Source organism: Macrobrachium rosenbergii, chromosome 52 (genome assembly GCF_040412425.1).
Source record: "Macrobrachium rosenbergii isolate ZJJX-2024 chromosome 52, ASM4041242v1, whole genome shotgun sequence".
NCBI classification, from domain to species: domain Eukaryota; kingdom Metazoa; phylum Arthropoda; class Malacostraca; order Decapoda; family Palaemonidae; genus Macrobrachium; species Macrobrachium rosenbergii.
Genome location: NC_089792.1, coordinates 32,946,417 through 32,972,098, shown reverse-complemented (window position 1 = coordinate 32,972,098; position 25,682 = coordinate 32,946,417). Strand labels below are relative to the sequence as shown.

At 39.0% G+C, this 25,682-nt stretch overlaps 1 protein-coding gene across 1 annotated transcript in view; it reads right to left on the bottom strand.

Annotated features, from left to right (window-relative positions):
* The window catches only part of LOC136833955 (eye-specific diacylglycerol kinase-like), an 850,760-nt gene that overhangs the window by 101,052 nt on the left and 724,026 nt on the right, over positions 1-25,682 (bottom strand). The gene's annotated exons all lie outside the window — the stretch shown is intronic.

Below are 25,682 nucleotides of genomic sequence, written 5' to 3'. Positions count from 1 at the left end.
CATATCGTCGTCTAACTACAGTGAAATGGTGCGGTGTAAATTGTCCTTTCCTAGAAAACTGGGATGTATTTTATATGAAGATTTTTTATAAACATAATGATTTTATCCGGATAACAGAAAAAAATTAAGAGCTTTGGTTCGTGGTTCATCGCCAAATTTGGCAAAAGGTTTTGTTAAACTTTATATTTTGATCGTCACTAAAATTCAACGGCCATGCCTCTGGCTCATGGCTGACATTCTTTGTAATAGTTTTAAATCTGTCCTCCAGGGCAGGTTAATATATACCTAACACTTTAAAAATCTCTTCCTCAGATCCAGTACTCCATTAGTTCGAAAATGTATTTGTCTTTTTTCAAAATTTCTTCCTTAGATCCAGTACTCCATTAGTTCGAAAATGTATTTGTCTTTATTAAAAATCTCTTCCTCAGATCCAGTACTCCGTTAGTTCGAAAATGTATTTGCCTTTTTTTGAAAATCTCTTCCTCAGATCCAGTACTCCATTAGTTCGAAAATGTATTTGTCTTTTTTAAAAATCTCTTCCTCAGATCCAGTACTCCATTAGTTCGAAAATGTATTTGTCTTTTTTAAAAACCTCTTCCTCAGATCCAGTACTCCATTAGTTCGAAAATGTATTTGTCTTTTTTAAAAATCTCTTCCTCAGATCCAGTACTCCATTAGCTCGAAAATGTATTTGTCTTTTTTTGAAAATCTCTTCCTCAGATCCAGTACTCCATTAGTTCGAAAATATATTTGCCTTTTTTAAAAATCTCTTCCTCAGATCCAGTACTCCATTAGTTCGAAAATGTATTTGTCTTTTTTTGAAAATCTCTTCCTCAGATCCAGTACTCCATTAGTTCGAAAATGTATTTATCTTTTTTACCAGTGGACGGCAGTCATCAGCTGGTTAATGGTTACCCTCTGAGGATTCCATAAAAGTCCTCACTTGAGTGTTTTTCCAGATGTTCATTGACAAATATTAGCAAGCATAACCTTTTGCCGAGAATGTTTGGTTTTGTTTGTCAAATAATACTTACAGTTTGAACGTCAGATAAAGGTTTACATGAACGTCACAGTATGAATAGGGGTTGCAAATGTAGGCAGAAAATTTGCCTTTTCTGAATGATATATTTTCCCCTGATTCTTCCCTATTTGTATTAATACATCTCTACCGTGATAGTGTTCTTTCTGCAAAGTAGAAAACTTTAAAAAGTTTGTTTTCAATTATATGCACAGTAATATATAAAAAGGTACAGGTCTAGACAGAAACTCAATAACAATAGGGACCTTCAGTCCAACTTATATTGCATGGGGACTCGAGGTCACCTATAAATATAGGCTCGGGCTGAGGAGATTAGGTATTATACGAAAAATGTTAACTAACTTTTGACGACAAGAATTATTTCAACCGTAGTTACCTCTGCAGCTTTCCTTCTCTCAAGCAAGTGGGCAATTTTACGAACAGCTGTTGCTAAATTCAGTCTACTTTGTTTCTAATTCCTTTATTCATTTATGACAGTCAAAAGAAAAAAAATAGCATAATTTGGCCTTGATAGCTTTAGGCCATAAATCATATTTTGACATAAAATTCAACTTTACTTTTTTGCGGAGAGCAGAGGAGTTGGATAGTGTCTGACACAAATATATGTTATCAATTTTAATGTTTCGTGTAATGTCATGTACATATACTTACAGAGAGGTGAATACTAAGATTACACATTTTTTCTATACTGTCGATCTAGGTGCACTTTCTGGATTGTACCTGGTCGTCTTTTATATGGAGAGGGCTTGCAGCTGCAAGGCATTTGCTCAATCTTAACCCCTATAAGCGGTCAACTGCGGTGGGTGGTGTGGGCACGGTCTGTTAGTAGGGGTTTCCTGGCATGGCCGGCAGAGCGAGCTGAGTGGATTGGTTGCTTTTTATAACATTAAGTAATTTCCCTAAAGGAGAATACAGTATTCTACGAGAAGTTGTTGCAGGTTATAACGCAATGAACTATAAAGCAGTACTGCCAATTGTAAGTGTGACAGTGAGTTCGTTTTGTCAACGACATTTGCTAGCGTCTTTGCGCCTCCATCCTGTGCAAAGACTACTGTACCTTCTACGTGTGTATGTAACAAGCTCATGATCTTGAAGCGATGGTACTGTATTGTGAAAGGCGAATAACCTCCTCACGAGGATTTACATTCCAGAGCTTCCTTTAGTCTTCTCTGTGGATGAAAAGTAATACATACATACATACATAGATACATAAACATTTGTTTGCATGTATGCATGTATGTATGTGTGATAGTTTGGTCAATAATTCAAACATGAATTTTTATATGGTATCGCATTCACTTTTCCTTTGTAAGGGGGCATTACAGTACATAAAGAAAAAATGCGCCGAAGTTTCTTCAGAGCAGTCGAGTTTTCTGTATGGCGTATGGTGCTGTATGAAACTTTCAGCCGCGGCCCATGAAACTTTCAGCCGCGGCCCGGTGGTGACCTGTGTTGTTGGCACCTCCAGCGGTGGCAGATGCACGATCATGGCTAACTTTAACCTTAAACAAAATAAAAACTACTAAGGCTAGAGAGGCTGCAATTTGGTGTGTTTGATGATTGGAGGTGGATGGTGAACGTACCAATTTGCAGCCCTCTAACCTCAGTAGCTTTTTAAGATCTGAGGGCGGACAGAAAAATGGACGGAGAGACAAATAGCCATCTCCATAGTTTTCTTTTACAGAACACTAAAAAGGAAATTATACATGGTAAGAGCATCTGCACCAACCAGGATTCGAATCTGTACATTTTGGGTCTGATATAGGGATGACAGTGACATATCTATGCTGCTGTCAAGAGAATGGATGTCACTGTCATCTGTATTAGACCCAAAAGGATTCGGTTCAAAAACCTGGCCAGGGAAGGTGCTCTTCCATGTATAACTCTCTCTCTTGATATAAGTTATCCCCAAGAGAAAGGGAATTTGATATTCAAGGATATTTATGGCGTAATATTGGAGAAATAGATATATATATATATATATATATATATATATATATATATATATGTATATATATATATATATATATATATATATATATATATACAGTATATATATATATATATATATATATATATATATATATATATATATATATATATATATATATATATATATATATATATATATATATATATATATATATAAATAGATATATGTATGTGTGTGTATATGCCAGCATAACTCTGAAATGCATATTTACTATCTAGAAATCAGCACTGTGGGGTAAGATTACTAGCACCAAAGACACCAAGGGCAGACTGAAACAGGTCATTTATTCCCATAGACTTAGTAACTTTAAGAATTTATCATACCTAATTTAGGTATACATAGTATTATGACTTACTATCTGGAAAAAGAATACTGTGGGGGTTAAGATAGGAATGGGGATGAGAAGGGGGTGGGAAGTGGTGACATGTAAAAATAGCGGAAAACGACAGATATTAGTGTCTAATCCAGTTTTTCGAGGTCGCTGAGGTGAACGGTGTCAGTCCAGATGCCCTTCAATCCAAGTTCAGCCCCGATAGGAATATTTAGGGGTGAGAAGGGGTGACATGTAAAAAATAACTGAAAATGACAGATATTAATGTCTAATCCATAGTTTTCGAGGTTGTTGAGATGAATACTGACACTCCCAATGCCCTTTTAGTCCAAGTTCAGCTCTGATAGGAAGCAGAGTGAGAAGGGGATGGGAAGGGGTGACATGTAAAAATAACCAAAAACGACATATATTAGTGTCTAATCCATAGTTTTTGAGGACACTGAGATGAATAGTGACATTCCCGACATCCTTTAAGTCCAAATTCAGCCCTGATGGAAAGGGGGGTTGAGAAGGGGTGAAAAATGAAGTGTGAAAAACAACAGGTGTTTAGTACCTAATCCATAGTTTTCGAGGCTGCTGAGATGAATAGTGATGCTCCTGATGCCCTGTAAATCAGTTCAGCCGACAAACAGGAAGGGGGTGGGAAGGGTGAAATATAAAATGTCAAAAATACTGGGCAATATAACTGAAGCAACTATCTTAACGAGAGAGAGAGAGAGAGAGAGAGAGTGGAAGGGGTATTGGGAGGAGAGAGAGAGAGAGAGTTTATCAGTTGTCATTCAGAGTTTTCCCAGGCAGCACTGGGTTGGTCAGCTAGTATATATATATTACATATATGTATATACTATGTAATATATGTATATATATATATATATATATATATATATATATATATATATATATATATATATATATATATATATATATATATATGTGTGTGTGTGTGTGTGTGTGTGTGTGTGTGTGTTATAAATAAGGAAGTAAAATGGAGATTATTCCACGTGCCGTGGCATCTTGGTTTTCATTATTTCGTTTTCATTGTCTGATTTCATTTATTTAATTTTTGTTAAATTAAAGAGGCTTATGCAACCTGATGAACGGCTACCATTTTATAATTTTTCACTGAAAGCTGTAATAAGTGCATCCTAAACCTTGAAGCATCTCTCGAAAAAATACTCTCATGACAATACTATACTCCAGTTGATTGGCAAGGTTAGTTAGGTCTTGCGCCATACAAGTGTATTTGACTTCTTTAAAACGCGATACATGATGAAATAGTTTTTCTTTGATTGCCAAAATGTTCTCAGTGGGGTTTGTCGTTGTACATCGTTCACTAATATACGGTCATCCACCATTGAACACTGCATGTAATGTAATGTGTCGTGTTAAAACATCTCTTAAAAAAGACGAGTAATATAAGTATTAAACCGCTGCGCTGTAATCCGTTATACAGACGCTTTCCGTCTATGTAGCTGGTGTGCTCCATCGATAAGTGGGATAATGCTTTCCCTGGAAGCCCTGCAAAATAAATCACACCCGTGGGAACGAGGAGATGGACATTTCTGAAATCTCTCTCAATATAATGGAAAGGAAGTAGATCTTTTTGCGATGAATTTTCTGAAAGGTTTTCCAAAGCGTATAATGATTGATGCCGCGCGTATCTAAGTGTACATAATACAGATTTTAAAATTAATTAATATCACTACTTGATATCGCTGTTGTAACCCGCAGTATCCTTAGAGAATTTTGCATTGCTGTAGCTACTTCCTGTTGGTAGCTCACAAACGAAGCATATGTTTTGCAGTATTACACAGTGAGTAACTTCCATTTTTATTGTATGAGAGCGTATGGAAAATGATACGTCAACGTTGCGTTTTCATAACCAGGTAACTCATTCTCATAATCTAACGATTTTGGATTGATTGTGTTCAAGTTCTTAAACAGACTGCAAGAATGTTCGTATTTAATCCGTGTTTTATTATTCCCGCCTGTAGAGAGTGAGGAAAGTTATCACTGTAGCCATTTATATGTAGAATAACAACTTAGTGATTGTATAGATGACCTACGAATGACTGACATCGATTTCACTCTTTCTTCAGGTAGGTTTCGTGTATGGGACAAAGTGTTTTGACTATTTTCGTGTAGAACATTCATTTTCCAAAGAAGGTCAGGCCTACCAGTTTCATGGGAAGGTGACCTATCTTTATTAGGTGTTTCAACTTCATGGATTCTGGATACATTATTATAAAATTTTATGATTGCCAGGATTTTGCTTTTTTTTCCTAAATTCTTACCATCACCATCAACACCATCTGCTTATACACAAATCATACATAAAGATATATATATATATATATATATATATATATATATATATATATATATATATATATATATATATATATATATATATATATATATATATATATATATATATAGTATATAGCGTGTGTGTATCCACTTATTTTCAGTTATAAAGTCTGTAAGGTACTCTTGCAACGTTTAGGAAAAAGCCTGCCTTGTCTGTCGTTAAGATATTCCGAATGAACGCCTCCAGTAATTCATTGTAAAAGTTTGTAACTTTCAGTAACCAGTGAGCGAAACCTTTGGGACTGTATAAGGAAATGGTAATGGGTGAGGTGAAGTGGATAAGTTGGAAAATGACAACAGAATCCAAGTGGCATAAATGCTCGCAAAGTGATCGAAACCTTAGATATTTTCCACTAATCTTTCAAAAGTTTTCCGAAGTGTGCATGATTCTGTCTGTGGTGGAAATTCAGTGATTCAGATCTTGCAGATTTTATATTTAGTTTTGAAAAGAAGGCAGGAATAGATTACTAACGCCAAATTAAGCCAGAAGGAAAGAGAGGAGGAAGTACTTGTAGTTGGAGTTAATCTAGTTCGGATGTAGATCATGTCGCCTTTTCCCTTAAGTAGTAGACAATACTGTTTGAGACATTTCCCCCAATGGTAACCAAAGAATGCTGCATAAAATCTGATTTTCTCTAGATGTACTCTCCAGTCTTTTCCGAGCCATCGTAGCAAAGGACACCCAACATCTATGTAGATGTAATTAGAAACCCAGAACTTACGTAGTCTAAACAAAATTACAGCAGTAATATTGAAGACTCTGACCATTCTTGTAATTATTCTTCATTCATTTTCGTTTTCAAATGCTTTTTATTTAATTAGAGGCGTACAATAATGTTCCTAGTGCTCTTGTGTGTATATTTTAGAGGGCTCTACTGATTTCCCAGAACACCACCAAATTCATATGCGTGAAAAAGTGATGAGGAGGGAAGTTTTTTTTTTTCTCCATTTCTGTGAAAATGTAGAAAGTCAGTATTGGACAGAATCGTGAATGTTTGCTCTCAAGTTGAAGAGAGTTATTTACGTAATGTGATATTGTTGTTTTCCTCTTTCTTTTTCCTCAACTACTTTCAGCGCTTATAGATACATAAACACACACCCATATATATATATATATATATATATATATATATTATTATGATTAGCAAGAATTCGCTAGCAAATTGCCTCCCTCCCCCTCCTTTGTTGTTGTTGGTTGTTGTTGTGTTTCATTTACTGCCAGCCGGCCGATCGATAGACCATCTGTCTATCGACTTAAAAACAAGGGTTTAAAAGATTAAAGGCGCTCCCATTTTTGATAAAGATCTTTCCTTCGAGGCAAAAGTAATCTGGCTTAGGCGTTTCTCCTACAGGCCAAAACCTCCCCTGCAGGCAGCAGGTGCAATGAGTCAAAGCATCTGTGTTGGGCGCACCCCCCTGCCCCAAAGGAGGGATAAAGCAAAAGCCACGAGGTCTCCACACACGCGGGCTGGAAGATATGGAGTGAACTTGTGAAGACGTCCTCAACACCTGGCCCCACCGATGCCCTTGCATCCTAACCACGTGGCCCTTCCCAAAGTATACTTCTCCTCGTGCCCTTCGACCGTATTCCTCGAGCCCACGCCATTGCTTGGAGTTTCGAGGAGTCCCCATCGCCTTGCCCCTTTACGGAAGCCCTTGCATCTCACCACGTGGAAGAAACTCGTCCTCGAAATCGCAAGTCATCCACGGACCGCCTTCTACACGCCCTCGGAAAATCTGCTAAGGTAAAGTGCCCTGGAAGAGCCCCATTTCAGTCACGCTTTTGTCTCGTAATATTTTCTTAAAGAGAAAGCCAGAAATCTCCTTGTCTAATGTCCGTGCGCCTCTTGCATCGGCAGTATTAATTCTTTATTACTCCTTTGGCACCCTCAGTGCAGCTTCGAATTCATTATTCTTTTGTCTATTTTCATTACTGGCGTATAATGTGCATATCTCATTTCAGAGGATCCTATTTCGTGGAAGCTTCTCGGACCATGTCTGGAATCCCCAGTTTCATTCAATCCCGTAGGAATCTCCTTCAGGATAGTAATCTACTTGAGTTCCTCTTTCCCGTACTGATATCATTTATGTAAATACACTCCTTTAAATTTGCCCACGTGTTTACGTAATATTTCCCTCAGTAACAAGAGCCCTAAGCTCATATGAAATTCTCCTTTGTTTTCCTCTTTTTACGTTTTCCCGTACCCACAAAGTCAGAATCACAAGGCTAAATTACCGTAAATTGTTGCTACCTGTCTCACAGAGCATATTTCAAACTAAAACCACGGAAAAACGTAAAAATGGCGACCTGGCCATAGATCTCGTTTTGCAGTTGCAGTTCCCCTAGTGTTGCTTTATTGCATTTGCAACTTGCCAGATCAGCTATTAGCAAAGCTAAGCTGGGTATGAGACAATTACGAACCTTTTGTGTAAAACCAGCACACAGATCCAGAAAATTCCACGTAAGTAATGTGTTAATCTTAGCAAAACCTTTTTACAATCGTGACTGTTCCTAGGAATTAGAAATAGGGACGCATGTAATCACTGAGAGAAAAGAACCGCCGTATTAGATTCGTTAATGCATGCCTTTCAGGATAGGTAGTTAGAAATAACCAGTGCTAACCATCCTTTGCTTCGAGGAATAGTCGAAATTCCTCTGTGTTAAAATCTTTGCCATATCTTTTTGCTTCGAGGAATAGTGCGAAAATTCCTGTGTTAAAATCTTTGCCATATCCTTGCTTCGAGGAATAGTGCGAAAGAAATTCCTCTGTGATAACTTTTACCTCGCATTTCGAATTAGCGAACTGTTATTTAGGCGCGAATAAATTCCCACGTGGGACACGACGAAGTCAGCTTGCATTGCTGAAAATTCTCTCAGTGTAGTTAGGATTCGAGTTAGGTGTTAGGAAAGCGAAATTTAAACTCCGCTTATAGGAAAATTACTAGGCCATTTGTATTGTTATCCTCTCCGGACGACTGGAAAATTCCCGGAATCCCAGACGGTATATAAATATACGGGTTCATTCACCCAGAATCTAAAAATACCTCCGGTGTTGGCCAAACGACCTGCAACCCCCACCCCCGCCCATGCCCGCGTGTGTAGCATTTTTTTTTTTTTCTTTTTCCCCATTCATTCCCAGCATACATTTTTCTTTGGGTTTCCCGTTAGTAATTTCTAAGTCCTAAGGGACGAATCGTAATTCCAAGTCCTAAGTGACTCCTAAAATTCTACGTCGCACGTGGCGAGAATTCCTCCAAATTCCACAAATTCCAAGTCCTAAGTGACTCCTAAAATTCTACGTCGCACGTGGCGAGAATTCCTCCTCCAAATTCCAGTCCTCAGAGACTCCTAAAATTCTACGTCGCACGTGGCGAGAATTTCTCCAAATTCCAGTCCTTAGAGACTCCTAAAATTCTACGTCGCATGTGGCGAGAATTTCTCCAAATTCCAGTCCTCAGAGACTCCTAAAATTCTACGTCGCACGTGGCGAGAATTTCTCCAAATTCCAGTCCTCAGAGACTCCTAAAATTCTACGTCGTACGTGGCGAGAATTTCTACAAATTCCAGTCCTTAGAGACTCTAAAATCCTCGTCGCACGTGGACGAGAATTTCTCCAAATTCCAGTCCTCAGAGACTCTTAAAATTCTCGTCGCACGTGGCGAGAATTTCTCATTCCTGCTGGGAACCCAAAATTAAGTCCTTTGAGACATTATATAGTGTACTTCACACACATCTAAGCCCTTACGGGACTGATCATTCTAGTTCGTTAGAACAACTCCTTAACTTCACGCTACAGCCGGCCAAGTCCGAGCGTGACAAAATCCAACTACATCTTCCGAGACATATTAAAACTCGTTCGCCAAGAACAACCACGTCTTTCCAAGACACATCCAATTTTAACAAAGAGTCTTTTCAGACATATCATATAACCATTATTTCAAAATGGCTAATACCAGAGCCCAACAAAACGAGGATTTCAAATTCTACATGTCCGCTGGGAAGGACATGGGACTATCGGGGCAAGATCTGAGAGCATGGGTTCAAGAGCGAGTGGACGATGCCAAGGCGGAGAGAGCAAGAGAACGTGAGGAGAGAGAAAGAGAACGTGAGGAGAGAGAGGGCAAGAATTGCCCAAGAGCAGAGAAGGATAAAGAACGTGCAGAGAGAGAGAGGCAATTGCCCAAGAACAACGAGAGAGAGAGAACGATCGCTCAAGAACAACGGGAGGAAAAAGAACGTGCAGAGAAGGATAAAGAAGCAGAGAGAGAGAGGAACGAATTGCCCAAGAACAAGGAGAGAGAGAGGAGAGAGAACGAATCGCTCAAGAACAACGGGAGGAAAAAGAACGTGCAGAGAAGGAAAAAGAACGTGCAGAGGGAGAGAGAACGTGAGGAGAGAGAGAGAGAACGCGCCCATGAGCTCCAGGTGCTAGAACGACAGCACGCCACCCCCCGCCCCTGCCGCGGGAATGAGTGCCCTCAGCCAAGCTCACTCGTTCATGCCAAAATGGACGGAGTCCGAGCCTGAAGTATGGCTTGAAAGGGCCGAACGAGTCCTGGAGTGCTGCGATCTCTCCCCGCGGAACTCTCCTTGTTCTCACTAAATTCCTGGGCGGAAAGGCCCTCGTTGCCTACCACGCCCTTCCGCGCAGACGATCGGGGAAACTGGGAAGCCGTGACGCCAAGCAGTTACGAAGGCGTCTGAGATTACCCCGGAGCGGTGGAGGAGACGTTGGAGAGAGCAGCCCAGAGAAGCAGGCCAGACTTGGTCCGATTGGGCGTATCATTCAGAGCTGGCGTTGACAAAATGGCTCGATTCCGAAGGAGCCACTAACACCGCCGAGGTACTCAAGCGGTTTAAATTGAGCATTTCCTGCGCCACGCCCCTCCTGCCTCGCCACCCATATAGTGGAAAAAGCCCCAGCAACACTCACCGAGTGTTGCCGAATAGCAGATATGTGGGAAACCCACCACCTCAAGAAGGATCCATGGGGCGGAAGATAAATCCCGTCCCTCCTCGGAGGTTCAAATTCCCACAAAAATGGGAACTGGCAAGCCCCTAACTTGCCATTATTGCAAGAAAACGGGGCATTCCTCCGAACAGTGCCGGAACAAGAAGCGGCTCCTCTCTCTCCCGGAAAACCGACAAATAAGCTCGCCTGCACCCTCCACAGGGGGCAGCGCGGAAAGATTTTAGCCAGACCTTTTTGCACGGCGTGCAAGGTCTATGGCCATTCTCCCGCATGGGCAAAATGCCCACGCAATAATAAAGTAAATACTCCCACCGTCGCCTTGGCCGTCACAGATCCCACATCATTAGGCCCTCCCGCCGAAGGGCCTGTATCGTGGCCCCTCCACGAGGGTAGCGAGCCCGCGCGCCGGAAGTCACTGCTTTTCGAGGACTCGGGCGCACAAATCTCCTCATCCGAAGGACAGAGTTCCCTACGGAGCTATCGTCAACAGACGAAAACTCGTCACGATCGAGGGAATAAATGAATTTAAATGATACTCCCTACGGTCCAATTGAGAGTCACAAGACCTCACCAATCCAAAATTTGCAATCTTGCAGTAGCAAGCCATCTCCCCGGAGGCTATGACGTCATCCTGGGACAGGACTTTCAGTCCCCACCGAAATCACGACAATCTAGGGGTCCACATTCCCGAATCATTCCGCTGGCGCGAGTAATCCTCCCCCGCTTCTCCCTCAGCCAAGACTGGCGCCCCCTGGGTACCAGAAGGACGTGCAGTCCCCACCAGTGCCACCTGAGTACAATGTACAGTGGCCCCATCGATCGGTTCCCGATCCAATTCCAGTGCCCGGCCATGCCTCAGTGCTAGTGCCAGGGCCCCAATCAAATCTCCCTTCAGGAGATGCCAAATTCCTGCCGGTGCCACTTGCATGCCCCGAGCAGGGCCAAGCTTCGTCCGTCCTGACCGACGAGCCCAAGAAACCTCTGATAGCGCCTGACTCTGCCCTAGTGCCAGCGCCAGAGCGCTACGCCGATCTCCATTCACGGGATCCAACTCAGTACCCCTCTCTTCCCCGGCCTGGCACCGCTACCAGCGTCCGGTCAGAGAGACGGTTCCTCCCGACCACCGCGGAAGCTCACCTGCAGGTGCGGCCTCGCAACCCGTGCCTGAGCTGGTCATCGATACCGGCGAGCCGCTCACGCCACCCCGACCGCCTCCTCTCTGCCTCAGTCCGTCGCCGACGCAATTGCAAGTCAGGATTCTGCCATATCTCACTTGGCCGATGAACTACAAGAGTCGCGACGGATCATGGTAGAACCAGCACGGAACACTCCTGCGTCAGCTGTCGCATCAGCAGGCCCAGGTGGTACTCGTGCCGCCCTCCGGTCGCGGGCCCTCCGCTTCCCGGCCGAGGACAACTGTCCCATTAAGAAAGGCTCGAGGCGAAATTACCATGGGCATGGGACATTCCAGGTAATTTACAAAGAGCTCTAGAGCTCCCTGGCACCTGTGCCACCATTTCATTTTTCGAAGGTCTTGGCACCCCTAATCCAGAAGGGGATGTCAGACCCTCCTCTATCTTCTTCCATTCCTCAGGAACTTCTATCTCTTATCACCTTCTATTAATCTTCCCTTAAATTATCCCCACAAGAGGCAATTAAATACGGGATACCATTCCCACACAATGTATAAATCATTAAGAATAACAGAGTGAGAAGTGGCACGCCCTTGCGCCCATACCTTGGCACGGGCGTGCGTGTCAGCCCCTCCTGAAGGAGTCGCGCCTTCTCGGTGCACTTTTCTCGCCCTGGGACTGAAGTGATAGTCCGGGCCGTAATTTATAGGCAAAGGACGATAAATTCCCGCCTAACACAATAAAATCCTCACTCTTTTTCCCTTAGCTCTTCTGCCAATATCATTTACTTTCTTTTAGTCATTTAGTTATCTTTATTTTAATGAATCGCGAGTCATAAACTCTTGCCCTTGTGATTTAAATGCCCCTTTCGTAAGCTCTGAGGGACGTGTCCCGCCTTTCATATGCGGTCAAGTTTTCATTCGTAACGTCTTGCTAATTTTCCTTTTGTTATTATTATCCCTTTCCCCTTCCATCCCTTCCAAGATTACTGTTTGTCCTACCCCACATCTTTTGTCTGCTCGCCCGTCATAACATTGAGTAGGCAGTAGACGATAAAATTAGCGTAGTTTAAGGTTAGCGAATTAAAACCTCGCGAATACTCGCCCGCATACGACTGTCAAAATCCGTGTGGGGCCGGCTAACAAAGTACGTTAAAACGAAGATAAATTATCAATGCGAATATGTATAGTCATTACAGTATCGCGTAAAAGGGGATGTCATTTACAAAAATAAACGCTGTTTTTCATTTACACAGCCTCTTCAAGGCAGATTGTACTAACCGCATGCTTTTTATCTAAAATTAAGTAACCGTGTATTTTAATTCTTGAACAATAACCATTTCTTTTCATTTGTTGGCCATAGCCTCATATACGTGGTCCTATAATCTTAATTAATTCACAATTGTTCGAGTCACTTTATAAAGTTACAGTGGGTAACCAAATCTAAAGTAATTATTCTTTTGCAAGTGTTTAAATCACTTTGCGTTCTGTTAACGAAAATTGTCCCAATGTGTTATTAAAAGTAATGTCTCAGCTTCATAAAACCCTTAGGAGTAAAGTTCATTGCAAGGCAGAATGTAGAGTAACGTAAAGCATTTGCCGCTCATTCTTGAATATCGATGTACACACCCGAAGGAGGTATGTACATCATCTTTATGGGGAGGTATTATGATTAGCAAGAATTATTAGCAAATTGCCTCCCCCCCCCTCCTTTGTTGTTGTTGGTTGTTGTTGTGTTTCATTTACTGCCAGCCGGCCGATCGATAGACCATCTGTCTATCGACTTAAAACCAAGGGTTTAAAAGATTAAAGCGCTCCCCATTTTTGATAAAGATCTTTCCTTCGAGGCAAAAAGTAATCTGGCTTGGGCGTTTCTCCTACAGGCCAAAACCCCTGCGGGCAGCAGGTGCAATGAGTCAAAGCATCTGTGTTGGGCGCACCCCCTGCCCCAAAGGAGGGATAAAAGCAAAGCCCACGAGGTCTCCACACACACGCGGGCTGGAAGATATGGAGTGAACTTGTGAAGACGTCCTCAACACCTGGCCCCACCGATGCCCTTGCATCTAACCACGTGGCCCTTCCCAAAGTATACTTCTCCTCGTGCCCTTCGACCGTATTCCTTGAGCCCACACGCCATTGCTTGGAGTTTCGAGGAGTCCCATCGCCTTGCCCCTTTACGGAAGCCCTTGCATCTCACCACGTGGAAGAAACTCGTCTCGGAAATCGCAAGTCATCCACGGACCGCCTCATGCCACGCCCTCGGAAAATCTGCTAAGGTAAAGTGCCCTGGAAGAGCCCCATTTCAGTCACGCTTTTTGTCTCGTAATATTTTCTTAAAGAGAAAGCCAGAAATCTCCATTTGTCTAATGTCCGTGCGCCTCTTGCATCGGCAGTATTAATTCTTTATTACTCCTTTGGCACCTCAGTGCAGCTTCGAATTCATTATTCTTTTGTCTATTTTCATTACTGGCGTATAATGTGCATATCTCTCATTTCAGAGGGATCCTATTTCGTGGAAGCTTCTCGGACCGTGTCTGAATCCCCAGTTTCATTCAATCCGCAGAATCTCCTTCAGGATAGTAATCTACTTGAGTTCCTCTTTCCGTACTGATATCATTTATGTAAATACACTCCTTTAAATTTGCCCACGTGTTTTTATATAATATTTCCCTCAGTAACAAGAGCCCTAAGCTCATATGAAATTCTCCTTTGTTTTCCTCTTTTTTTACGTTTTCCCGTACTCCACAAAGTCAGAATCACAAGGCTAAATTACTGTAAATTGTTGCTACCTGTCTCACAGAGCATATTTCAAACTAAAACCACGGAAAAACGTCAAAAATATATATATATATATATATATATATATATATATATATATATATATATATATATATATATATATATATATATATATATATATATATATATATATATATATATATATATATATATATATATATATATATATATATATATATATATATATATATATATATATATATATATATATATATATATATATTTTACACACACCCACACAGAATAGGTGTGCTCTGGACAAAAGATTGCTTATACACTGTACATAAAACAAGAGAGAATAGAGGAGCAGACCTACCTCTGTTTAAACAATAATGGGTTTGTTAGTACTACCAGGAGCTTTATTTACACAGGAAGGCATTTTGTAAATCTCGGAAAAGTGGGGGTTATAGGGGCCATTAGGTTGCGGCTAAACCCCGAGGATAACGAGTGTCAGTCATCTTTAAAATAGAACCCGAAACAAAAAGGTCAGTTTTACCTGGTTTCCATGACCCATGAGATAGATTTATATTGTTAGCCGTCTTAATTAAAGCAGCTTCAACTATGTGAGGTTTGAAACGATTTATACTTTATACCGAATTTGCGATGCATCCCAGTTTAAACTTAGATCTCTTAACGTCTCGATTATGGCTGTTAATATGCATATGTCCAATGTGGCGATTTTATTCACACATTTACACACACACACACGCACACACACACATTTATATATATATATATATATATATATATATATATATATATATATATATATATATATATATATATATATATATAATGTGTGTGTATGTATATATATACAAAACGAAAACCTGATAAGGGGGTTAGGGATAACACTGTCCGCCTAATTTAATAACTACTGCATCAGTGATGAACACTTATTGCAGAAAACTTCCAGATTATCAGTTTGATTATGCAGACGATGTGATATTACGCAGCACAGGAGTAAGATATTTACAGTCATTAGTTACCTTATTAGCTATACTGTATATTGCATATGCTCTCCTGCTTCCATGATATTAAAGCTTTTCTATTCCATCTAGTTAAGAGACTCCCTGTCCTCCTTCTAGTAGCACTTCCGAATGATAAACGTTTGTAACAAACCCATTCCCTTCCATCTTCTCACGTGGTTAAATTACATTTCAAATTATTTTTCCCTTCTTATCTTCATTGCTCACCTTTTCAGTCAGAGGTTGAGCAGCATCCATCATACACTGTACATAGAAGACTTTATGAGCATTGCATTGTCCTTCTCTATACACGCTGTAGCAAATATGACAGGTCCATGGAGTGAGATATAGAGGCCCCTGAGTCATTTCTGCAAACAAGGATATAAGGACCTTCAGTGGGTCTTCCTTTTTCCAAAGCACAACCGGAGTACTGAATGTATAAAACAGAATAAAGATTGCATAGCGCATGAAATGAACATTTAAATGCAGGACATCCCAGAGTTTAAAACTGTTCAAACTTGAAACCTCCCGTTGATTTTTGAATGCGAATGCCTTTCCTTTTTATATTAAGATTAATCAAGTATAAAATTTTAAAAGATTCATCTGTGGAAGTGTAACATGGATATATTAAATTTTTTGTTAACAAATGAAATAAATAAACCTCTTAGGAATTATAAAAAGAAAATGGCACGGTTTCAAAAGAAAAACAAAATAAATTTTCCTTTTTACAGTATATACAGCAAGATCAAATGGGGAATTTAGGAGTGCAAGACAGACTCATTTGTGTCCCTGCACTAAGTCTTTAAAACATGGGTGTGGGTACGTTTCTTTGATTTGGCTTGGAGTGTCAAAATTAAGACTTATATCCTTTACTTACCACAGCCACAAGTTGATTCGTGGTGCAGCTGTTTACAACAGTATTCTTTTTTATGATGCTGTTGTAACTGTGCAGCATACATGATGACATTCAGCAACTGCTTGAATTTAGTAAAGCTGACTGACCACCAACCCATCTTCATGGAGGAGCAAGGTCACTGGGGGTAGACCTCAATGTTAGGCTTATTGATGCTGTAAGTCTGTGCAGGACTGAGCTTCAGTGCTGCATTGGTAACAGTGAGTCTTTATGATTCCCTTTCATTCAACTCACACCTTCAGCAATTCTTTTCTATACCAATTGGACATAGTATGGGAGGTTTTCACCTCACTTGGAGGTTTTAAGGATCCACATCATCTTCACAAGGACACAACATCTTGAGGCAATGGCACTGAACTAGACCACTTATACCCAGCAATAATGGCTAACTTACAGAAATGAATTTCAGGAATTAACTAAAGGATGCTAGAGAATGGCTTCCCAGAAGAGAATGGGGAGTATTTAGAACATATGCATATACTAGAGTCAGTAGACCAGCAAATATATAGGTTTTTAAAAGTGATATATAAATGGGGAAACATGGGGAATAAGAACTATGTAAATAATAAGGCAAATAGTAATATGTAAAGGGTAAAAGAATTATGTGAATAATAAGGCAAATAGTAATATGTAAAGGGTAAAATAAAAAAAATGGGAAAGGCCCTTTCCAAAAATTGTGAAGTGGTAACCGATGGTACATTTGAGATTCACCATATATTCTGTGCCATAGCCAGGGAAACTAAAGTTAATCATGAGTAACAAATGTTTCAAAACCAAATAATTTCTTTGTAGAGCTTAGGTCAAACCATTACAGTTAAATACAAAAAAATAAATAGCCACTCATGTCCAAACGGAGATTGTTTAGATAAATTACGATGATGCCTTGAAAACGTGGCCAGAAGTCCTGCTGACCCACGGTGACGTGATCTTTGCAGTTGTCCGTTTGTTAGTTATGATGTAATGTTTTTGATAAGCAACGAAGCATTACTGTGTTGAAAACGAAGGTAAAATTCCCTTCGAAACGATGATGAATTGTGATATTTATGTAAAACTTTTTGTGTGTTATTACAAGTTGTATGAGGCAACTAGAGCTGATGTTTGTTCGCCCGTGTATGCGCGCGAGTGCCAAGTGCAAATGCAACTGGATTAGCCATTTAGCAACTAGTAGCAAGATTTTACAGGTGTCTCTGAATTTCATAAGTATTTCTATATAATCAACCAAGCAAATGGCTCAACTACATTTCATTCATCCTTAGGGGGCCTTTTATAATATATGAATGCAGTCATGCTAAGATATTTCTTGTGGATTAAGAAATGAAGTAGAGTGGAGGGCTTTGGACTTGCCCTGACTATCTGCTACTTGTTAGAGTTCATGTGGGGTTTTCTGGTGCTGCAGTAGTATGAGGACACACTGTGATAATATTTATGCTAGCAGTGTTTGGTAATGCCTTCCAACACCACAGAAGAGGGGTGGTCGGACTTCCTGTGAGGCGCTTCCTTCAAAGACCTGGCCGAGTAGTATGGGAATGTCATGGATCTGCTCTAGTGGTGGTTTGCAGGTTCGACTGTCTTTGTATAAACACTGTAAACCCTTCCGTGACAGGCAGCTGATATCTATGCTATTTTTGAGTGCAGGGTCAATTGGGGCATTGGTAGTTGCCTCCTATTTCCGCTCAGACTTAGCCGGGTGAGGCAGAAACAGCACATCTCTGTTAGATGAGGCATGTTAAGAGACTGTCGATCAAGTTTTTACCTTTGGAGCACCCAGTCAGCAGATTGATGGGTGCATCATAATTAGTGTTTGTGACTGCTTGCCTCACAGCTTTGCGTGCTTGGTCCTTAATAATGGGCGAAGTCGCAAAAGGACGTCTGGACAATCATGCATCTGGGTCTTATCATGTCAATTTCCCATAATATTCTCTATGTCCTTTTATCCACAATTACTTGTCATTGACCCATTGACTCTATTCCTGAATTTTAGAAATTCCTTCAGCTTTGGAATCTTAATCCCTTGTTTTTTCCCACTTTCTCGTCAGTCACTTTTCTTCATTATGTTTTATAGCCATATTCGTAACACTTCTTCATCTAAAACATGCTTTAATCTTCTTTGTTGTTTTAACTAGGTAACATATGTATATACAGTATATAATTACAAATGTGCATATATTGTATGTAAGTATATGGACTTGTCAGTCTGTAAATACTGTGTGCTTGTAATTCCTCTTGTAAAAATGTAAATAAAACTATTTAAGAGACGGAAAAACCTTGCTTTTGTGGTACCTGTCCTGTGTCTTCCATGAATACTTCAAGTAAGCTTCCAGCAAGTCATCCGGAAAATTTCACAGCTTCCCAATGCAAATCAGAGAAGTCTCTCGAAAAGAAAGTGGAGTTGGTGGTGAAAGACTTGAGATGGTTACAATGAAGATTGAAGAGCATCTGCTAACTTCAGTGGAATGAAATGACCGGAACATTTACTTCCAAGAATTTCTCAGACGTATCCCTGACATGATCCTCTCTCTCTCTCTCTCTCTCTCTCTCTCTCTCTCTCTCTCTCTCTCTCTCTCTCTCTCTCTCTGTGGAACCGATTAGATATTCCTGAATAGAAATTGTGGTTGAAATATAGTGATTAGATTCCCGAAAATTTACTATGTATTCTCCGGAAGAAGACGGAAAGAGATTGCGAACTGGAGGTGAGCCAAAAGGAGAGGCACGGGGACGTCCCTCAAGTTTGAATTAATATGATGTGATCAGGGACCTTTTCCTTTCTCTCTCTCTCTCTCTCTCTCTCTCTCTCTCTCTCTCTCTCTCTCTCTCTCTCTCTGCTGTGTGTGTGTGTGTGTATGTTGACGAGTTTGGCGGGAATGTTAAAAATCCTTGGCTACACTTATTCCAGTGGAGGAGTCTGAAACTTGCAGTCAGTTGGAATGTGTATAAATTGCCTCTCTCTTTACCTTATCCACCTTCGTAAGCGACCGTCAATGGAATGCACGAGGCCCTTTATTCATTTATTTTGTGGCAGTGCCGATTAAATACCTACTTTCTTTATTTCTTTCCTTTTATGGGTGTGATTGTGCCGAGATGTTTTATGATACGCGATTTTAAAGAATTCAAACGATGGTTACGGTTGCGTGTTATCTGAAAGCTTATCGTTTTCATAAACAGTGTTATTACATTTACCCCTTTAATAATCCCAGAAATCTAAATGGTGCCTTATAGATTTAGTTTTGATGAAGCGTGCATGAATCAAACGAAAGCTTTTTCTAAGAAATTTAGGTTTTACCAGAACTGTTTCTTACCAAATTCCGTGACGCGCGTTTGCGGAGGAAAGTGAGCCAAAAATACGTTTCTTGGCTGGTGTGTCTTGGTTAATCTGGTGTACGCCTGGCTGACTTTATGGAGAAGCATCCGCTCATTTCTTCCTCTACTCCTGTTTCCCCTCTTTTACAGAAGAGGACATTCCTGTAAGAATGAATTATAGACTGTTGCGGCTATTTTGAAGATTATTCTATTAAAGCAGAGACGCGCTGGAAAGAGCAGTGGTGTAAATTCCGTCGGATGTAAAGGATAAATCATTTTGGAATCAGAACAAAGAAGGACAAATGGATATCGGCAGCATCGCCTTATATTAAATAACGTCTAAGCCTTGAAGATACCGCAAGGGATACATGTAAAGTGGGTGAACAACTTTCAAGAGTGACAGTTAATGCCAGACCAAGACGTTATCATAAGAAAAAAAAAACGAGTTGTTTGAAAACGAGAAAATATTTAGTGGAATCAGTTATAAATACTTTGCCTCAAGTATGAAAAAATAAAGCTCTTTGTGTGTATATATATAAAATATATATATTACATATATACATATATACACATACATACATACATATATATATATATATATAATATATATGCATACTGTACATGTATATATATATATATATATATATATATATATATATATATATATATATATATATATATATATATATATATATATATATATATATCAGTGCAAGGAGGCAATCCATATTCAAAACCATCGCAAAGGAAGAGGACTCACACAGATGTACAAACTGTCTTTATTCTAACGTTTCGTAATTATCCATATATTTACATCATCAGGGCTTTCAAGAATAAAACAAAACTCCTTGTAAAATTCTAAAACCAAAACTGGAAATTACGAATGTAAATATTTAAATGATTTTTACAAGACTTAAGAAAATAAATAAAATTAAAATTAAAGGTAACAGAATATACAGTAAAATAAACATATCAGTAAACGGAGCTACAGAACGAAAGATTAAGGACCGACCTAGAGGAGTGACAGCGTGAACTTAAAAGAAAGCAAAAATAAAAACAATACACGTCAGGACAAAATCATTCGAATATTATAAAACATTTATTGATAATAAAGACCTCTGTAATAAAGGCCATACCACGAGCCCTCAAGACCTTCCTATTCTGGAATCACTTTTTATCAGGCAGCCTGTTCCGCCATTAAGCTCACAAGACGTCTCCTCCCCTCTATGTTTGTCCTGATTTTTTTTTTTTTTTTTTTCTTTTAGTTTCACTCTGTCACTCCTCTGTGTCGGCCCTTAATCCTCTGTTCTGTAGCTATTTATTGTTATTTTTATATTACTGTATATTCATTTTAATTTCATTTTTTTTTTTTTTTTTTTTTTTTGCAAAAATAGTTTTCATTTTTAAAATTTTTAATTTTGGTTTTGCAGTTTTACAAGGAATTTTACATTTTATTTTTAACAGTCCTGATGATGTAATTATAAGGATAATTACGAAACTTTGGAATAAATACACTTTGTACATCTGTGTGTGTCATCTTCCTTTGTGATGGATATATATATATATATATATATATATATATATATATATATATATATATATATATATATATATATATATATATATATATATATATATAGCTATGTATATGTTTAATATTTTGCTTTGGAAGTCGAATATTGGTTTCCAATACTTTAAAACTGCTCTTATACTCTTGCACTCCTGTTACTTTACTTGTATCCTCTCCTTTATTTAATCTGTTGAAAAAATTTATTATATCACATCATAGCGATGCGTTTATTGTTACATGAATTATTTACAGGAATTTACATTGGTTCTTTTATTAATGATGTCCCATCCCACTAAAACGCTCACCTTTTTTGGTGTCTTTTGATGACGTAGATATCAAATTCATTTATGTCTCTGTTTCTGCCTTGAATGTCATTTTTCCAATTATACTTTGCCCGATAAAAGAGTGGAATTCCGTGATCTGGCACGACTCGATTTACATATTCATAACTTACTGTTATGTGCCTTACGAATGGTGTTCGCGGGTACAAAGATGATTTTTATGATTCCTCCATTTTTACGTTTTATCTTGTTAGTTGCACTATATATATGTATATATATATATATATATATATATATATATATATATATATATATATATATATATATATATATATATATATATATATATATATATATATATATATATATATATATATTGGCAATGTTGGGTTACTATTTCAGTTGGTTGGATTAGTACCAAGAGAGGCCAAACGCTGTTTGCTCACAGACTTAAAGAATATCAGTGGGGCAGTAGCCTACTTGGGCTAGCAGCCTCATCCCAAGAGCACTTGCTGGAAACTGGCAAGATAGTGTTTTTTTTAACCACTCACCCTCCAAGGGAAAATCTATACACACACACACATAAATATATATATAAATATGTATATATATATATATATATATATATATATATATATATATATATATATATATATATATGTATATATATATATATATATATGTGTGTGTGTGTATATATATATAGAGAGAGAGAGGGGGGGGGGTTTGTATATATTCTTGAATGAGGTTATTAGTCTTGGACCCTTCATCGCCAAGACCGTGACCCACCACACATCTACAGAGTATATCATGCATTCTTCAGGTCAAGGGAGGCACGGTGGCGTACAGTTCTTGCCCTGTCATTGATAAGACTAGTATCACGATATCTTGACACTCATATAATTTAAGGTTTTTGTTGAAATTTGCTGCGCTGTGTCAGGCTCAAGTCGGTCGCATTTTATTATGGATCTGAGGCCATTTCGTCAAATTGGAGATCTTACAGAGTTTGTGCAATATGAGCTTCAGAAACATTTGCTGTCTGTTAAGTTTGTACGCATGTTAGTAGATAGAACTCCATCAAAATCAAGCAAACTTTTTGTTTTAAGATATGGACAGAACGTCCTTCCCAGAACTTTTCCATATTGCTTTTGAAATAGCTAAAGTTATACACTCTCGTCTTTAATGATGTTGATGTATAGGATCTTCGAGTCTTGAATAATGCAAATGCTACCGCCACCACATAGGTCGAAGGTGCTTTGAAGCTATGAAAACTATTCTTTGTCCGTATGGGGTGTTGTACAGTAACTGATCACCCCCTTCCCATACATTCCATATAACCAGACCACTGAACTGAAATCCACATTATAGCTCTTCTCCTCTCTCTCCGTCTCCTCAAATGTTGCCCTACTCTTGACATTGTGTTTGGTCAAATAATATGGTTGTGCCAATTGAGGTGATGGTCAGTCATCTGGCTGTAACCTTTTTTTAGTTTCTTTAACTTCACTTCCCGTCTCTGGTTTTAGCATGTTTTGTTTGTACCGTCCATCACAGAGCTTTTCTTAGTGTTTGCTCGAATGAGTTTTATTGAATCGTACCGAGGTCAAATTCCCAAGCTATATAATAGGTTTATGTATATCTGTTGGCAAAAAGGAGACAGTCAGACTAAGGATATATTTCATGAAGCAATAAAGAGTCGCCATAGGAAAGAAAGCAATATATATTTAGTATACAAATAAAAAACATATCCCATTTACTCTCTAAGGCCGCTTTCACACTGTGCAGCGTGTCAACGCACTCAGCTGCGTTTCTGTGACGCACACAGCAGTCGACTTTTATACATCTTATGTAGTCCTGCACATCATGCATATGCGGGCAAGTCTTCGCTGCGATGTCGCATAACATGTTTGGGGTACCACCAGGTTCATGCGGTGTCGCAAATGTATGTGATTGGCAAGATCCAGGTAGACCGTTATGCTCAATATACGCTTCACGAAACCGCACCTAGTTGCGAGCAGAACTAGACGGTCAGGCAATGGAGGTCCAACTATTGATACTCACTGTTTCCAGACATGACAGATGAGTACAGTCTAGATTTCACAGCCCTGCCCTAATCTCAGTATTTTACCTTCACGTTCAGATTTCTAGATTAAATAACAAGAAATGTAATACTGATAAGCGTGTCGTTCACCCTTGCTAAATAAAATTTTTAATGGTTCATCTACTCAGTGTCAGTTACTATCCTGTTCAGCTTTTATAACTGCACGCATTTTTTAGAATATACGTGAAAAACACATAAGATTTATGTGGGCGCCACCTGACGGTAAGTGTTAATCTTTGAACAGGTGTAATGGAGTCTCTGAGTGTATTTTGCCTAAGCAGCTTATCACATGTCCGCTGCAGCAGTTCCTCGAATGATGTCTGAGACATAGGGAAGTAGTCGAAAAATTTGTTGTCATCCTGTTCTAGATCGTCAGATAACACGACAACCGCACCTAACGTCTTTCGCGGAGCATTGAAGGAGTGAACCAAATGGTAGTGTCTCTTCTTTTTCTTCATTAAATAAAAGTAAAGGCACAATAGACCCTTTCTCTTATCCATTATGGTTGACCGTACTGCTCAGGCTAGACTGAGTAAGCACGTGGCGACTATTTTTTATTCTTCAGGAGGAACCTGTGTGCGTTATCGTGTGAAAAACGACAGCATAGCTGCGGTGAGGCGAGTGTTTCTTCATGCAGCAATAAATCGTTTAACGTGGAAGAAGCCAAATAAATTGAACAAATTTGGGAATCTGCGAACATATAGAAGGTATTCTTTGCGTTCCTTTCTGAGTTTGTTTTGTTCTGTTCAATTTTTTTTTATTCTGACTGCAGTTTTTTTTTTCTGTTAGTGTTCTTGTTGATATTATTATTACAAGAGTCAACATGCGCAGAGATAGGAAATCTTCAACGTTATAAATGTAGAGTGTGATTGATTGATGACACGTCCTCTTTTTTTAAATTTACAAACATCTTTAGTAATTTCTGACCTCATGGAAATAGTCTGATTTAATTATTTTGCATTATTCAGATTCCGTATAAGAGAACACATCCAACATGTCTCTAATTAGCGCTTCAACTCCCTTCTCTTCCTAAGGTCGGAGCTCAGATGAATACTTTTCGCCCAAGTCAGTGAAAAGACCGTAATTACTATTTACAGTGAGAATCCTCACTAATGGTAAGTTGCAACCTTGAAACTGTATGGCTGAAGTCAGTGTCTCATTGCTGTAAATAAGGATATCGTTTCAGGACGGTCACTTAAGTGTAAACATGGGCTATTTTTATTTTTTTTTCTTAATATTATAAGACCGCGAGGATGAGGTATATCTTGTAAAATAATGAATTCGGAGAAACAGTTTCGCAGTTATGTAATTGTACAAATATATTTGTAGATAAGTCTATACAGAGAGCTTTCGAGAACCTGTACGATTGAAAAGGGGAATCGTACAGATTCTCGAAAGCTCACTGCACAGCTTTATTTTTAAACACATTTGTACAGTTACATAACTTGGGATTTGCTTCTCCATTTTAAGATTCATGTTCCTGTGAATATTTTTTTTAAGAAGGAATTCATGAAGGTCTCCTATATACGTACAAAGATTCAGTTTGCATAACTGCAAATGCGCTAAATTTTCTTTTCAGCCCTCTGAAAGTAATTATGGCTCCGGATTTCATCGTGTGTGTGTCTGTGTATGTATGTATGTATGTATGTATGTATGTATGTATGTTTTAACCTAGAAGTAGGGATGTGAATAGTTCTTTTGATCTTTTAGAAGACAAATACAGTCCAGTGTGCTCTGAAAAAAATATTCTTTTGATAAATAAATTTTAGTTTCGTAATGATCTTCAAGAATACTGAAGTTTAAATAGGTATACAGAATATTTGTTTCGAGAAGTGGTCCTCGTAGTATTTAGTAACAGGCAGAACTTTTGAAGAAAATTGCCTTCAGAAGTTGCAGCAGTCTCTGTTCTTTGCAGCTT